General features: G+C 42.2%; 1 pseudogene; it reads left to right on the top strand.

The window, feature by feature from the left end:
* The first annotated feature begins 2,310 nt into the window (after positions 1-2,310).
* LOC138810947 (tubulin beta-2A chain-like) lies at positions 2,311-9,187 on the top strand (annotated as a pseudogene).
* Positions 9,188-16,873: the final 7,686 nt, after the last annotated feature.

Below are 16,873 nucleotides of genomic sequence, written 5' to 3'. Positions count from 1 at the left end.
AAAAATAGAGGCAGAAGTTGAGCTGAGGCTCAAGTAGTAGAGCCTGCTAGCTTTGAAATGAAAAACAAAATACCCAAAATAAAACAAAACAACCCTCATAGTCACTAGGCCTTGAATTCAAGCCTCCCCTCCCCCCCCAAAAGAACCCTCAGGAGTTGAGTTTTTGTTCCTGCTAGCTTTGAGCAAAAAACAAAAGGCCAAAAATCTCATGGACAGTGAAGTAGTGTGGCCTAAATGTAGAGCCTGCTAGTTTTGATCTAAAAAAACAAGCCAGGTGCCTCTGGCTCATGCCTGTAATCCTTGCTACTCAGGAAGCTTAGATCTGAGAATCACATTTGGAAGCCAGCCTCGGCTAAAAAGTCCCCTGGTGACTGTTTTTTTTCCAACTAAGTAGAAGTGGCACTGTGTCTGAAAATAGTAGTGTACCTGCTGTGTCCCTGACAGACAGTTCCTAGGCATTGAGTTCAAGCCCCCAACTGACAATATCAATAAATTAATTAATTAAATACTGAGCATAAATGAGTAGGCCCTAATAATAAAGGACATAAACTTTGAAAAAGGGGGAAGGGACAATCAAATAAATGAAAAGGTGGAAAAGGAGCTATTAAGGCTTTCTAAATCAAAACTGTAAGTCTACCTGCTCAGATTACTGAAAACTGAGGACTGTGGTTCAAAGCCAGCCCAGGCAGGAAAGTACAGGAGACATATTTTACTGTGTTCAGTATGGGGGCTTGAACTTGCTATGTTTTGCTCATGGCTACAGGTCTACTTCTTCTAACCTCTTGGTGGTTGTTAGAGATAATTGTCTCATTGACTTTCTTGCCCAAGACTGGCATTGAACCATGATTCTCAGATTTCAGTCCTTTCTGTAATGCTCTTGACTTTCTATTGATATTCTAATCTCCTATTAACCACAAAAAATGCAAAAGTTGAGCTGTGGCTCAAGTAGTGAAACCAGCTACTATTAAGGTAAAAATAAATAAACCTCAAGGAAAGTCATCTTGACTTAATTTCAAGACCTAAGAACCACCACTCAATTAAAAAAAATAGAACCTCAGTCACTGTGACCTGAGTTTAAGCCCTAGAAAAAGAGCTGCAAAAAAGAAAAACAGCCTGTAGTTTACCTGTGGTCAAAGTTGTAGGGCATGGTAGTTTCAAGGGAAACAAAAAAACAGCATAAGAGCTAGCGCCTAATAACAAATGTCAAAAGGAAAGAAAGAAAGAATAAATAACTGAAAAGGTGAAAGAAGAGGTAATTAAAGATTTGTAAATGTTGACTCACACTTATAATTCTGAATGCTAAGGAAACGGAAATCTGTAGGTCATGGTTCAAAGCCATACTGGACAGGAAAGTCCATGAAACTTGCTTCAGTGTGTTCAGTTGAGGGACTTAAAATTGAAGTGTTTTGCTCAAGGCTACAGCTCTACTATCTTCCACCTATTAGGTTGACTGGAGATAAGAGTCCCATTGACTTTTCTGCCCAGGCTGACTTTGAACTCTGATCATCAGATTTCAAGCCTTTCTGTACTGCCCTGGACTACCCATGGAATTCTTGCCTCATATTAATCACTTAAAGAAGGCAGAAGTTTAGCTGTGGCTCAAGTAGTAGAGCCACCTACCCTTCAGTTAACTAAGTAAATCAATAAAACCTCAGAAAGAGAGGAGAGGAATGAGAGTGAAAGACAGAACGTCTTACAATAAGCAAAAGGAAAGAAATGTATATATCACCTGGGAGAAATAATTGTATTGTCAAAGCTTATAGAATTGTATTGTCAAAGCTTATAGAATTCACAAACTTTAACAACCATAATAATGACAATTTGCATTGTGAAGGTTAAAATATGTTTGTGACTTCAACTAAATATCACTATTCCACAATATTCTGAAATAAGAGAAATTTAGGTAATCACCTAATCTCAATAATAGTAAAAATCTCAAAAAGAGTCACCAGGCCTTAATTTCAAGCCCTAACACCAACGTGCCTAACTCCGGCCACACACACACACACACACACACACACACACACACACACACACACACACACACACACACACACACACACACACACACACACACACACACACACACACACACACACACACACACACACACACACACACACACACACACACACACACACACACACAGAGCAGGAGCTGAGTTCTCATGCTTGGAGCAAAAGCCAAATGAAACAAAAAGTAGACTGTAGTAGACCTATGGCTTAAGTAATAAAGCAAGCTGCTTTTAAGAGAAAAGAAAAGAAAACCTGAGTATGAAGGCAAGGCCCTAAGCCCCTGACTCTTCCCAGAATGGAAATCAGTCATGGAATCCAACAGTTTGTGCTTGTTCTTGGGATCACAGCTGAACGTGCCCCTTCAGTTCTAGGCCCTCCTATCAAAAATAGAAGGTAGGCTTGTTCTTGGCTTCTGGCACAAGTACCTTGTGTAAAGGAAGCCCCTCCTCTTGCTTCCTGGATTCCAGGGTTCAGCCTCTCTTGTGAGTCAGGGTGGGACGTGGATGGCAGTGTGACAAGAGGTTCCAAATAGAGTGGCAGCTGTGCTAATTGACTTGAGGCTGACAGCTGGATGCCAGGGCTAAGTGATAACAGGTAGCTATCTCTGATTACCCAGCAGTAGGGAGAATGAGCTGGAGCACCTACTGGCTCTGCCTATCAAGTCCACCCCATCTCCTCTGCCCCTGTAACAACCAGAGGTTTAAATGGGGATCTGAGTTGGCTGTGTCAGATTCCTGCTCCCCAGCCCTACCTGTTTGCCTCTGTGTACACCACTGCTGAGGACACGCATCCAACTGCTCTGCAGCCCTACACCGTGAGGGAGATCATGTACATACCGGCAAGCCACTGTGGCAACCAGATTGGCGCAAAGGGGAGCATGACACTGGCCTAGGATCCTAGTCTCAAATTTAGGGGGATGAGGAGGAAGAGGATGGGGTTGGAGGGTGCAGGTGGTGGTGGTCATGTCTAGGCTGAGGTAGGTGGGGCTCCATAGTAGTCCCTAACCTCCTGGAAATCAAGTCCCCCAGATAGTTTCCCCAATTTCCCTAATTTGTGTGGCCCAGGTGGGTGTGGTTTTTTAAGCAAGGCTTGCATGTCTTTGTCTTACCTGAGACTCAAGTCATTGTACTTAGTTTCCTGGGAATAGACTAATGCATTTTTGGTCTGATTTGAATGAAAGGAGTGCAGTGTCTTTGAGCTGACAGATACAGAGGATTCCCTTTTTGTCAACTGATGAGTATCAGATAATTGAGAACAGTTCGTCCACCTTAATGCAAATTTCTCTGAGTTTTCATGCCTTAACTCAGTTCCCTTAAGTTGGGTGTTTTCTAAATCAGTGGTTGTCTAAATCAGTGTATGCTCTGAGGACCCTTGGGGTTCTGGAGACCCTTCTAGCTGAGTCTTCAAGTTACTGCTTTGGCAACTTAATGTCCATATAAGACCAGGTTCTGGTCATAGAATCCAAACAGAATATGGTATCCCATAAGATAGAATACTCATAGGAGAACCCAGATGTCTTCTATTCAGCAAGATAGCAAAGAGATTAACAAAGCTAAAATACTATCAATTTTTGTGCTTTTTTAATTTAAAAAATCTAATTTTTTTACAAAAATAGTTGTGTCAACAGGACTTGGGTTTCTTATAGTTATTTTAAAATCCATTGTTTGGACAGTTAACATTCTAGGCCATAATACACTTCTATTTCCATCTCAGTTTTGGGAAATGCTAAGCAATGAGCACAACATTGACTGCACTGGAAACTACTATGTAGACAGCAGCTTACAGCTGCAGAGAATCGAGGTGTATTACAATGAGGCAGCTAGTGAGTGTCTCCCAACTGGCTTCCAATACCGTGGCAGAATAGGTCCCTAGGAATACTAATGACAAGGAAGGAGTTCCTGCCTTTCTTAGGGTGGTATTGTAGTTCGAATTTGGGGCCTCCATCTTGTAAGTCAAGTGCTGTATCCACCTGAGCCACTCCACCATATATTTTGTTTTAATTTTTGAGTATACACTTGTGAATTCCTCAGGAAAGCCTTTTACTGAATTCCCCCTACCTGTACTTGCTGACTAGCCACACCTGGATTTTTTTTTCTTGTCATGGGGTTTCAACTCTGGGCATAGGCATTGTCCTTCATCTCTTCAATCTTTCTTTTCCTTTTATTATCAGGGGTTCCTTTTTTTAGAACTCTCTGGGCTTCTGGGATAACTCCTTCTAGCTTAGTTTAATTCATTAATTCTGCTTGTTGTAACATATTTGGAAATTTTAAGTTTTTATGTTTACTATGCGTGAGCTGCAAAACCGCTTGTGAAGTTGTAGGAGTTTTTGGAGGCAGCGTCACATCAGATGATAGATTGATTGGGGCATCGCCCACATTTAATCTTTGGTCCTAGTCTTTATTATTTAGAGAAGTCATCTCCATTGGACTGGAAAGAAACAACATGCTCTGTTCACGGATCAATAGAAAAATAGCCAAAATGAGAATAAAAGCAACGAATGTACAGCCAAGAAGAATATAGTAAGAATAAAGGTAGAGGCTATAAAGGTGCAGCCAAGTGTATGGGATGCCTTGAACCAACACCCTCTTCCTGCAGGCATGCTTCCTTAAAGCTCTTTGTCTAACACGATCTCATGCAGAGGTGGCATAGGAGGTGGCATGGCACCAACTATTTCAGGTAGTTTCTTGGAGATAAGAGTCTCCCAGAATTTCCTGCCCCAGCTGGCTTCAATCTGCGATCCTAAGATCTCAGACTTTTGAGTAGCTAGAATTTCACCCTTCAGCAACCAGAGCCCAGTTGCATTGCCCTCTTTAAAATACAGATTAAATTTCTAAAAAGAAAATTTTTGAAATTGAAAATTTTAAAATTTTAAAGAGGGATGTTCAGTCACTAATATATATGTGAATAGTCCAAATCACAAAGCATAAATAAAGTGTCTCACCCTGAAATCTATAACACTTCTGGACTTCAGCATTTTGAATATGAATACTTAGCCAACAATAAATTCTTTTTAAGGTTTTTAAAGTAAAAAACATTGTTGTGATGTAGAAAAACCCAATAATAATGTGTAAACACTGCTTTTAAATGATTCATATTGTCTTTCCTAATACAAACAACCTTACTGAAGTCTACAGAGTAGATTTTCAGTTTTTGTAAATGTCAATGTGAAATTCATTTAATTTTATATAAAGAGTTTCCATTCTACATTATTGTATACAAACAGAATCGTAGATAATTGGTTTTCCTGTGTAATAAACCAATGAAAAAGTGCAAACAAAAGGACAGAGCTATTTAATGTATTTGAGTTTTATGGATCTACATTTGGGGATGTCCTCACCTTGGTATTTTGTGTTGATATTGCTTAAGTAAGATATAAGACTTTAATCTTGTGGTTCCTTGGTTGAGAGTTGTGTGGGATTGTGTCACTCCTATGAGCAGTATTTTATGTTGTGTCTTTATTAGATCCTGCATATCAGGAAGGATGGCCAGTTTTCTTCATGTGATTGTTTAGGAAGGGGGCAATCTCAAACTCATGTTTATATTATTTTAACTGATATCCCTTTTGAAAAATCAGGTTAAATGGCAAATTGCAAGTAATTGCCCAAGGTTGCTCTGAGTATTTGAATACAGGGAAATGTGCTATTTGATAACAATTATTGAAACATTATAACACAAGAAATATGTATTTTATGTATTTTCCCCAGGAAAGCATTATACTTGAATTCCTCTACATTTACTTGCTGAAGAGCCACACCTGGCTCTTTTGTTTTGTTTGTTTTTTTGTCAGCAGTGGCGCTTAAACTCTGGGCCTATGCACTGTGCCCCAACTCTTCTGTTCAAGACAAGCAGCCATACCACTTAAGCCACAGTGCCATTTCTGGTTTTCTATTAGTTTATTGGAGATAAGAGTCTCACAGACTTTCCTGCCGAGGCTGGCTTTGAACAGCGATCCTTTGATCTCCAAATCCACAGTTGCTAAGATTATAGGCATGAGCCAATGGTGCTCTGCACCTAGCTACTTTTAATTGGGGAAGGAAAGGGAGAACAACAAAGGAGTGGGTAACAATGTTCAACAATAAATGTTCTCATTTCCTTACTCATGTAACTGTAACTCCTCTATACAGCACCTTTACAATAAAAATAAAATTAACAAAAAAAGAGAAAGGTTCTTGCTGATAGGCAATGATGACTCACACCAGTAATCCTAGCTACTCAGGAGGCTGAGAAATGAGAATCATGGTTCAAATTCAGCCTGGGCAGGAAAGCCCCTGAGACCTTATCTACAATAAACAACTCAGAAAACTGAAAGTGGGACTGTGGCTCAAGTGATAGAGTGCTAGCCTTGAGCTGAAGAGCTGAGGGACTCAGCCCAGGCTCAGAGTTCAAGCCCCACCATGAACAACAACAACAAGAAAAGGTGTTGTCATCTTTCTTTTGCCCCATTAGACTCAAAGCCTGATGCTCATCTTTGCCTCCTGAGTAGCTGAGATTTCAGCCACCATGCCCAAAGCAAAGGAATGAAATGCATGGAAATAGACAACTGCAAACGTCCTTAAAGTTGCTGAAGCCTCTTGCATGGTGATTCATTCTCAAGATATCTTTTCTGTTTCCATGTCTGAAATGCTGTAATTTCTGTAATGAATGCTGAGAGCCACTTAGAATCATAAGCTCTGCCCCTAAGTTCCTTGTCAAGTATAGGCCTAAGTCAACTCTTGTTCCCACAGGCAACAAATATGTTCCTCGGGCCATCATGGTGGACGTAGAGCCTGGCACCTTAGACTCAGTAAGATTGGAACCATAGAGTTTCAGACCAGACACTTCATATTTAGTAGGTCAGCATGGTCCATGGAAGATGGCTAATAGGCACCCCTCCTTCCTAACATCCAGGCACTCCAGTTCCCAGAGCTGAGCTGAGCCTTTATCCATCTAGATATCATCCTCACCTAACCTACCTATTTCAGTCCATGGGAGTCATGTCCCTGGCCACTCAATCAGCACAGATAAATGCCAGTCTGCAAACAGCCTCTGAAGGGAATGAACAGCGAGCAGGGAATGCCTCCAACAAGGTTTCAGCGCTGCTGGCCATTTCAAATACCTGGCAATAACAGGGAACCACTTCAGGACACCAGAAATCAAAGCACAGCTATGTATGAGCAAGGTGCAGACAAGTGCCTGCAGCTTAGCTTCCCTCTTACCATTCTGTTCTCCTGTTCCTCCTGTGAAAGTAAGTACTTTTCCAGTATTGAGGCAGGCTCTGTTCATTTTTTTTTGGTCGGTCGTGGGGCTTGAACTCTGGGCCTGAGCACTGTACCTCAGCTCTTCAGCTCAAGGCAAGCACTCTACCGCTTGAACCACAGCATCTCTTCTGGCTTTTTCTGTTTATGTGGTGTTGAGGAATCGATCCCACGGCATTGTGCATGTGAGGCAAGCACTCTACCACTGAGACCCCTTCCCATCCCCAGGCTCTGCTCATTTTTAGAAGTACGCACGTGGTTTGGGTTAAAATGTATCTTCCTCCACATTGTCTTTACTTTCTTTAGAACCTGGGTGATTTGTAGGGTCCCAGACACATTGAAAACATTTCCTGAGGGCTAGGAAGGTGGCTCAGCAGTACAGTGCTTGCCTTGCATGCATGAGGCCCTGGGTTCGATTCCTCAGCACCATATAAGCAGGAAATAAAAGCCAGAAGTGGTGCTGTGGCTTAAGTGGTAGAGCACTAGCCTTGAGCTGAAGAGCTGAGGGACAACGCCCAGGCCCAGAGTTCAGGCCCATGACTGGACCCAAAAAAAGAAAACATTTCCTTTATTTCACCAAAGTGTATCTAAAATAATAGCCAAAGTTGCTCAGAGGAGCCTATAGTCTTCACAATGCATATAGCACAGTCATTATTCCTGGAGTATGTGTCTCATCATGTCTTTGTGTCTGATAGGCCAGAACAGGGCAGGCAATAACTGGGCCAAGGGCCACTACACAGAGGGAGCCGCGCTGGTGGAGTCAGTGTTGGAAGTGGTGAGCAGAAAGGTGTGGCTGTCTCCAGGGTTTCTAGCTGCACTACTCCCTGGGAGGTGGCACCAGGTCAGGCATGGGCACCCTGATTCTCAATAAGATCCGAGAGGAGTTCCCAGACAGCATCATGAACACCTTCAGTGTCATGCCCTTGCCCAAGATGTTGGACACTGGCACCTTAGACTCAGTGAGATCGGAACCATTTGGCCAGAGTTTCAGACCAGACAACTTCATATTTGATATGTCATCATAGTCCATAGGAGATGGCTAACAGGCACCCCTCCTCCCTAACGTCCAGACACTAGTTCCCAGTGCTGGGCTGAGCCTTTATCCACCTAACCCTATCATCCTCACCTAACCCTACAACACCATCTTGTCTGTCCACCAGTTGGTGGAAAATGCAGATGAAACATTCTACATTGACAACGAGGCCCTGTATGACATCTGCTTTTGCACCCTGAAGCTGCCCATGCCCACCTATGGAGACCTGAACCACCTGGTGTTGGCTACCATGAGCAAGGTCACCATCTGCCTGTGCTTCCCTGCCCAGCTGAATGCAGACCTGAGCAAGCTGGCTGTGAACATGGTGTCCTTCCCCTGCCTGAACTTCTTCATGCCTGGCCTTGCACCCTGTCCAGCCATGCCAGCCAGCAGTACAATGCTCTTTCAGGGCCCAAGCTCACCCAGCAGATGTTTGACACCAAGAACACGATGGTAACCTGTGATCCCCACCATGGCTGCTACCTGATAGCGGCTGCCATCTTCCGAGGCCGCATGTCCATGAAGGAGGTGGATGAGCAGATGCTCAACTTGCAGAACAAATAAGCAGCTACTTTGCAGAATGGATCCCCAACAACGTGAAGACACTTGTGTGTGACATCCCCCCACATGGCCTCACGATGTTGGCCACATTCATTGGTAACAACACGGCCATCCAGGAACCCTTCAAGCACACCTCAGAGCAGTTCAGTGCCATGTTGCAGCACAAGGCATTCTTGCACTGGTATACAGGCAAGGGTATGGATGAGACGGAGTTCACTGAGGCTGAGAGCAACATCAACAACCCGGTGTCCAAGTACCAGCAATGCAAAGATGCCACTGCTGATAAACAGGGGGAATTTGAAGAAGTCTTGTGGAAGAAGAGGTTTAAGACTTCCCATTGCTAGCAGTGCAACAGGAATGCCAGAGCCCGCCTACGGCTTCTCAAATAAATGGTGCTTTCCTGAGCTACTGTTGTCCTGCAGTGGGACCTTGCTATGTATCATCATGCTCAGCCTTCTCTGTCAGGAACTCACTGACGGTGAATGTAAAAATGCAGATTTCTTTTAAATATGATTGTTTTAAAACCCTATTTGTATAAATAAAGAAGTATACATTTTATACCCTGAGCCCTTATTCTTCTTTAGAATCCTTTTTATTCTTTCAGTGTATTTGAAATATAAATTTGGCCAGAAGGATTTAATCTTAACAATATAGGACTGGTACTCAAGAGGAGTATTAAATTCATGGTTTTTCTGCTATTTTGAAGAGGAGGATGACAAGTGCCAATGTTGTTTTTCCCCCTGGCCCAGTTTTATAGTTTTCAATCTCTCAAAAGCATGCAAGTAGCAAAAAAGCAGTTTGAAGAGAAAGAAAACTAGATCCAGATGCTACTTCTTCAGACAACCACAGGTTCTTGTCTCATGTCCCATCAGAGGGATTTCAGTCACATTCCCCAGAAACAGTATCAGGAACACTGATCCCTGTGTTTAGAGTTCAATTGGCAATGAAGCAGCACTCACAGGATGAGTGCAAGTTCCTGGTTTCCAGGGTAGTTTCTCAAGGTGTCTGGAGCTTTAAGTACAGAAGTGACTCTAGCTGTTTGAGGGAGTGAGAGGCTGAGAAGCTGACCAGTCCCATAGTGTATCAAGAACTGCTTGACACAGTACTTCCAAGTCAAGGAGAGGAGGGGAGACATGGCCTGTCCCAATGACCCATTCTCACGTTCACTTTTCCAGCAGTCAAAGCTGTCTGAGGCCCACAGGGTGTTGTAAGGATATAAGGGATGGCTGGATCTAGCCTGTTGGGTATGTTTACTTTACGTGAGTGAAACAGAAATCTCAATTGCTTAGAACCTACAATAGCCAGGAAAAAGGTAAACACTTCTGTTTTCACTGGAGGCCAAATCAGTCACTGGTTCTTTTTGCCAGAATCTTTCATTCTTCTTTCAGTGAGGCTCCAGGCAGGTTGTCTGTGCCAAGCATTCCTCCATGGCCACCAATAACCTGTAAGAGCACCTTTTTCTTCAGAAACAGGGCTATGGGAATATGGCAAATTATAGAAAGCTCTAAGGAAAAGGTACTTCTGGGTGAGGTGCAAGTCCCTTGTTGCTAGTAAAGTTGGGAGATGGTAAGTTCCGTAAGTTTTCCTCTACCAGGCCTGAGGTTGGGGTAGGGTAGGGAGGGGTGGGATAGAGGTCTTTAAGCCAAGCTGGTCTCACTCATTAGAAAGTAAAACTGTCCCAGAGAGTGATCTATGACTAGAAGCAGGTTTTGTGTCCTTGCCCCAGGGAGATCAAAGTGCAAATAGCTTCCATTGTGGGAGTCCTAGGGAGTAAGTGTTGACTCCCCTAGGACTCTAGTCCTAGAACTGACCAGGTTGGATGACCCCAAATCTTCTAAGGTTGCTGGGTCAGAACTGAAGGCAGGCCTGGCCAAGGCACTCTCATTCCTCAGTGGGTTAAGGATTGAGGCCAAGCTGTGATGGAGGCACCACCCATCCTATCTACCAGTGTTTGACTAAGAACATTTTTGTTTTCTCTTAAGTACTCATTTATGAGTCTTTTCATGAGTCTTTTCTGGTGGCTTTGGCTTATTTCTTTACACTTTTGAAGAAGTAGTTCTTGGTTCATAATTAATGACTCATGCCTCACTCCTTAGAAAACTCCTGTTGATAATTTTACCAGTAGACCCCCATGTATTTTTCAGGCATGACTTTTGTTTTCTCCTAGCCAGAGCTCTGCATTCATTGCCACACAAGCTAATGTGGAGGTGATTCCTATAGATAGGTGATTTTTTGTCCAATTGCTAAGTGTAGCATCTCCCTTATTCTCATGTACCTTAGTAATTGTATCAAATACTTAATAGAGTTCTTGACAAGTATGATAAACAAAGTTCAGAGGTGAAGATGCAGCTCAGTGGTAGAGTACATCCCTGGCAAACACATGACTCTCAGTTCAGTCCCCAGCACCAAAAGGAGGAAAGGCAACAAATGTTAGGCTCAGGAGAGGATACATTAGGACTCATAGAAAAGCAGCACCCAGATTGGCAATGAGGAGTTGTGAAATGAGGGAACATTGGTAGAATATTTGTAGGGGGGAAGAAGAAAGCCCCTTGATGTGTGTACCCTTTTAGAAAGCAGAGGTAGAAACAGGGAATTAACCTCTGGTAGTCAGCCTAGGCCGTGGAAGGAAGAAGCCATGACATTTATGTTACTCTAATGGGACCAGAGTGTATAGTGGCACCACCATACCAGGCCATGGCCTGACAAGAACAGACATTCTTGCATTGGAGAGGTGTCTTTTGACCACTTTGGCCATGTTAATGATATTTCCTTATGCTGTTTCCTTTTTCCTTCCAACTTGTCGTACCTATAGCAGATCCTGTCCAGGAGACCCATTCTCTCTAATCTTATTCTCTAAAAGTCTCCTAGTTTAAGGAGGCTGCAATGTTTGGTAAGAAATGTATGCATTATCCTGCCCATGTAATTGTAGCCCCCCTGTACAGTATGTTCTCAAATAAAATAAAATACAATTAAAAAAAAAGTCTCCTAGTTTATAGCTACACATATCCTAGACCAAAAAAGTAGGGGGTAGATACTCTGTCAGACATAGATTGAAACTGAAAGGTATCTTTAAAGTAGACTTTGACAAGGTTCTGGTATTGACAGTCTTGTGTTGATATGTGCTGTGATTGCAACCAGCTTCTGGTCTAATTCTGAGATGACAGTGGGAGAGAAATGGTGATAGGACATCATGGACCACTATGGTTTCAAACCCTTCACAGGTACATCTCCATTCATGGATGTGCTATCAGCCAACATACAGATGTCTGTTAAAGGGGTGATGGCTGGGAAAAGGAAATTTATTGGCCACAGATGAGACCAGCCTTTGGACAAGTGGTTGCATTTCAGTGTGAGGCAAAGAGTGCCTACCTATACAGAGATATTTTTCAGGAAGCAAGATGATTCACTCACATCTTCTTATCCACAAAATAATCTGAGAATAACTCTGGAATCCCAGAGGTGAGAGTCATGTGCTTTGCGTTTCTACACGACTGCTTTGCTTCATGGCTCTTTATGCTCTTCTGAAACCTCCTTCTGAGCTGGCCCACAATGTGCCCAGGAGGCAGGAATCAAAGGGGACTTGGAAGCTTGGCTGCTAATCACTCTGGTCACACTGACTTGGGGCTGTAGGCATGTGCTGGGCATCTGCTCTATTCTAATGGTATGGGCTCCAGTGGGAGCTTTGGTTCTTACCAGGAGAAGGTAACAGTGCCTCTGTTTTTGAGCCATCTCCCAGGTCAGGATGTCTTTATCTGCAAAGGCTTGAGCTTTGCCATATCTCTCATCATGACAGGTTTCTTTCTTTCTTTCTTTCTTTCTTTCTTTCTTTCTTTCTTTCTTTCTTTCTTTCTTTCTTTCTTTCTTTCTTTCTTTCTTTCTTTCTTTCTTTCTTTCTTTCTTTCTTTCTTTCTTTCTTTCTTTTTTCCTTCCTTCTTTCTTTTTCTTTATTTTGTTGGTCATGGGACTTGAACTCTAGGCCTAGGGGCTGTCTCTCTGTTCTTCAGCTCAAGTATAGCTCTCTATCACTTGAGCCACAGTGCCACTTCCAGTTTTCTGGTGGTTTCTTGGAGATAAGTGTCTCAAGGCCTATCCTTCCCAAGCTGGTTTTTTACTGGCATACTCAGATCTCTGCCTCCTGAGTAGCTAGGTTTATAGTCAAGGGCCACTGGCGCCCAGTTTGACAGGTTAATTATTTGCTAAACATAACAATGGCTGCATTCTGTCCTGGGAAAAGTTTCCCTATCATCCTACAACACTGATGGTCTTAGTGTTGTGGCAGAGCACACAGCAAGGGGGCTTTCTATGTATGCATATTGACTAATACCTGAAAAGGCAGCTTGCAAAGGCCAAGGAGATTGTTGTTGAAGAGATTGTTGTTCAAAAGCCCCTAGTGCTAGGAAGGCTCTGGAAATGCATACATCTCAACTTGCACTGGGCATTTCCAAATTTTAAGTTCTAGTGTTGTTTCTTTTCCTTTGTACACAGCTTGAGTAGGTTGTTCCAGACAAGGAAAGCTACCTACAGAAGGTCTGTGTGCTAGCTACACTCATACAGAACAAGCAGTTCAGGGCTTGATTTTTGGTACACTTTTAGACTGCAATCTCTTCACTGGTGAGGTTTTTTAATGTTTCCAAGATCATTTTAAATGATTTTTTGCCCTCTCACCATATCACATAGGTTTCTATCCTAAGCTAAATCAGCAACAACAATAACAAAAACAACAGACTGGACTCACTTGTAAAGTAGTTAAAAGTGCCACCTGCTGTTCAAACTGCAGAAATACCCATTTCTTGTAACCTTCAGAGAAACAAAGGCTTTCTTTTTATTATTATGATTATTATTGTGAAAATACCATACAGAGGGGTCTTTAAAATGCTTATAGTAGTCTGTACCCAAAGTGGTCCTTATCATTGGAACTTATGGTGACTTCCCGGTGATAAAAGAAGTCCTGAGTGCCCTGAAAACAGCCACTGCCAATGACAGCAGGTCTATCTCAGTGCACCCGGCAGCATCTTCTATTGTGGCCTGGACTTAATTTACTTCATAGACCATCTCACAGATGATAGAAAGAGAAAAGGCACCAAGATGGCAGATGCAATCAGGTTTGCAGAGCCAATGTGTTTGCATCGGGGTTGGGGTTAGTTTTCCAAGTACTAGAACTGAAGATCACAGCCCTGCATAGGCTTCAATGTCAGTCATTTAAGTCAGTTGACTCAATTAACTCATCTGCTCTTTCTATGAGTCTGACATTAATGACTGCTTATCAGAGGCCAACAACTGAAACCCAGCAAGTGCTCGGCATGTTGGCTAAGAGTGCTGTATAGATAATGTACAGCTGCATGGTACTTGTGCTGTACACTTCTCCTATGCTTCCCCGAATTCTAAATATTTCTAGTAGAGAGGAAAAAAGCTGAATCAGCTAATGAACACATCTTACATCTGTTGGGTTGTTTTAATAGTATTATGGTTTGATTGGACTCAAAGCCTCATACATGCTAGGCATGCATTCTACCACACCTCCTGCCCCCATCTTGCTTTAAGTATTTTAAGTAATTTTTGGGCTTTGCTCTTCCCTCACATACACCTCCCACAGAGCTGGGATTTCAGGAATGAACCACCTAGCCAGAATAATTTGTTGAGATAAGGTCTGCTTGCTAAAACTTTGCCTAGACTAGCCTTGGATCTCAGTCCCCCCCCATCTCTGTTATTCCCCAAAATAACATACCTATGGTTTGAAATATTATAATCCCATTATTATTCTGAGTTCTCAGATGTGGTGCTAGAAGGCATTGCCTTCTTACTTGACTTGAAATTATAAACCTTCATCAGTGGACATAATTCTGCTCTAGACTATCAGAACCTCATATCAAAGTGTAGACACTGCTCATTGTTAAATCATAGTTCAGGATATGTTGCATGTCTTTAAGCCTCACTTTTTACACACACACACACACACACACACACACACACACATATGCACACACATACACACAAACACACACACATACCATTGTCTTCAGTGGTGACTTTGTACATCTTCTGTGAGACCACCTGAGTCCTCTCTTATGTATCTTAGAGCTTTTCTTACCAATCTTGCTGCTCTCCAGTCTTCTCCCTCCTCAGGTGTCCAGTCTCTGCCCTTGACAGTGGCTGAGGCTTGTAGTACTGGGATTAGAGAAAGAGAAAAGATAGATACAGATATTTAAGTAGAAACCTCATCTCATGCACTTTTAGGTGATTTTAGATGATTGTTTTCATCAGATCCTCACTCCTATTACTTCTCCCAGCCTCCCTATGCCATGTCCTTCTCCTAGATCCCACAGAAGGCTCAGCTGATATTATAGGAAACTGAAACATTGTGCTTCTGTGAAACCTGCATTGCTGCTGCTTTGAGTAAACGTATTTTTATCAGCGATAATTTTGCTTAATGGAATATGGGAGAATCAGAAAAAACTACTTATTTAAAGCAGTTTCACTTAACCTTTCTCTTACTCAGTTTATTTAAATTAACTTTATATGCCTATGAGGGACATTACACAAAACAATCTTTCTATGTATTGTATTTTTGCTTGTTTCTGTGGTATCATGACTCAAATTCCTTAAACTTTTTGAGGCAAAGATCTTCATTGTGGCAAATATTCAGAATGGAAGGAAAGGGAAGTGATAATGGAGATCAATTAACATCTTACATCATCCACTGTCCAGGGCTGCTATTTCCACTATTGGAATTGATGATACCCAGTTTGCAGATTCATTGTCATGAAATGGCCCTTACATCATTGATAAAACTGAGTATCTTGGGTTCCCTTTATAGCATTGGACTTTTGATGTCTGCATACTATGTGTCTGAAGGACCCAAGAGCAAGCTTATCTCCACAGAAGTGAGGTCTCCTCTCATGATAGAGTGAGATAATGTGCGGACTTTCCAAAGGAAGAGGCTATTATTCAGCACTCCTATATTACAGGATTTGGAGAGAGAACAAAACAAACCCGTAAACTCGCCCTAGAACTTGACCTCTTCCTACTCATTCCTTTCTTCAGATAATAAAGCTGAGTAAGCTGAGGAAGGAAGCACACTACCTCCTAATTCAAATTTTGTTGCCTGGTTTCCCCAGACAATTCCTACACCCTTCCATGAGGGTTTGACCTAATATCTGATCTTGTCAAGTGTCTTCTCAGAAGGAATTCTATTGAATAATAATGTCTTCAAAAACTAACTTTGTGGAAAATCTTTCCTTCCCTTCCATATCTAAGACAGCCTTTAACTCAGTTCACAGATAATCCAGTGGGAACAAATACAAATTGAGTATGCTGCATTGTACACCTATTAATGTTTATGGGCTTTAATATTAAGTTTTAAAAGATAAGTATAAAAACCAGGAGCCTGCTGGTTCATGCCTGTAATCCTAGCTACTCAGGGGGCTGAAATCTGAGGATTGCAGTTTGAAGCCAGCTGAGACAAGAAAGTCCATGAGACTCTTATCTCCAATAAACTACTAAGAAAAAGCTGGAAGTGGTGTTGGGATTTAGTTGGTAGAACACTAGCCTTGAGCACAAAGAGGCTCAGAGACAGTGCACAGGCCCTATGTCAAGTCCAATGGCTAGCAAACACAACCGCATGTATACTTAACAAAACTGTACACATTTCCTCTTTAGGTCCATCATGATCTCCTACCACTAGCCACACTGCCGCTGGATTTTTGTAGTTCATGATCATACAGCTTTGTGGACTGGAGAGGTCTCTCCTGACAGGTCATTTCTACAAAGATTTGGTGGGTGGCTGTGTTTTAACAAACTGAGTTTCTGTTCAACTCATGTTTACAAATGAGTTTACACATCATCATTGCACCCTTCCTCTGAGCAGGGCTGCTGATGAATTTAGCATGGACCTCTGAAATAGAGACATAATTTCATTTGACATTATTATCATTCCAGGCAAAAATTGAAATTCCAGTTATAAAACAATGTATCAATCCTATTGAAATCCTGGTATTGATTTTCCTCAAAGACTTTGAAACCAGAATTTTTTT

This window comes from Dipodomys merriami, unplaced genomic scaffold, assembly GCF_024711535.1.
Source record: "Dipodomys merriami isolate MVZ:Mamm:240054 unplaced genomic scaffold, mDipMer1.0.p SCAF_512, whole genome shotgun sequence".
Lineage (NCBI taxonomy): Eukaryota > Metazoa > Chordata > Mammalia > Rodentia > Heteromyidae > Dipodomys > Dipodomys merriami.
The sequence above is the reverse complement of the archived record's forward strand: the minus strand, read 5'-3'. Positions and strand labels throughout refer to the sequence as shown.